The sequence below is a fragment of the Chiloscyllium punctatum genome, chromosome 28 (assembly GCF_047496795.1).
Source record: "Chiloscyllium punctatum isolate Juve2018m chromosome 28, sChiPun1.3, whole genome shotgun sequence".
NCBI classification, from domain to species: Eukaryota; Metazoa; Chordata; class Chondrichthyes; order Orectolobiformes; family Hemiscylliidae; genus Chiloscyllium; species Chiloscyllium punctatum.
Window position 1 is genome coordinate 45643275 of NC_092766.1, and position 1074 is coordinate 45644348.

The following is a 1074-nucleotide window of genomic DNA, read 5'->3' on the forward strand; positions in this document are numbered from 1 at the left end:
GGAGAAAGGAGCATAGAGTACAATAGTTAAGTGGGGGAGGGGATGAAGGTGATTGGTCTGGGGGGAGGGTGGAAGGGAATGGTGCAATAGAAGATAGGCAGGGAGGACAAGTCCGGACCAGTCATGGGGACAGTGCTGAGCTGGAAGTTTAGAACTAGGGTAAGGTGGGGGAAGGGGAAATGAGGAAACTGTTGAAGTCCACATTGATGCCCTGGGGTTGAAGTGTACCGAGGCGGAAGATGAGGCGTTCTTCCTCCAGGTGTCTGGTGGTGAGGGAGCAGCGGTGAAGGAGGCCCAGGACCTCCATGTCCTCGGCAGAGTGGGAGGGGGAGTTGAAATGTTGGGCCACGGGGCGGTGTGTTTGATTGGTGCGGGTGTCCCGGAGATGTTTCCTAAAGCGGTCTGTTTGGAGACGCCCAGTCTCCCCAATGTACCAGAGACTGCACTGGGTGCAACGGACACAATAAATGTTATTGGTGGATGTGCAGGTAACAAAAGCTGCACTGTCCCCGGAATCTTTGATGTTTTGTAGAAATCTATTGATCTCAGCCTTCAACACATTAATGATGGAATCACCACAGCCACTGGGGGAACCTATGTTAAACCGCCAGCCCATTCTGAGTTCCCACATATCTGCAACTGTTCGCTAAGCACTGATATCGTGCATTTGGTGCGCTGCCTAACATTTCTTATGACACTGTACTTATTGCATGCGCTTAGCGTGTTCCTCTGTGGGCTGCCGTGATCGTATAGTGGTTAGTACTCTGCGTTGTGGTCGCAGTAAGCTCGGTTCGAATCCGAGTCACGGCAGTAATTGCTTTATGTGTCCCAGTCTTCTGTGAAGCCCACATGAATCAGTTGTTCTAGTATTTTGATTTCCTCCAAGGTGATTTTTTTTCCCTTCAAGCTCTGCCCTCTCACATCTCTGTGTTTCATATGTCAGAATTCAAATCCACCCGTTCTCAGAGATTTCTTCCCTCCTACGATCACTAACCGAACTTTCCATCCCATACCCGCATTTCGTTAATTTGGAGATGCTGGTGTTGGACTATGGAGTACAAAGTCAAAAATGGC

General features: G+C 49.7%; 1 non-coding gene across 1 annotated transcript; it reads left to right on the plus strand.

The window, feature by feature from the left end:
• The first annotated feature begins 738 nt into the window (after positions 1–738).
• On the plus strand, positions 739–810 carry trnah-gug (transfer RNA histidin (anticodon GUG)). The gene has a single exon. It is a non-coding gene; the product is annotated as a tRNA-His (tRNA).
• Positions 811–1074: the final 264 nt, after the last annotated feature.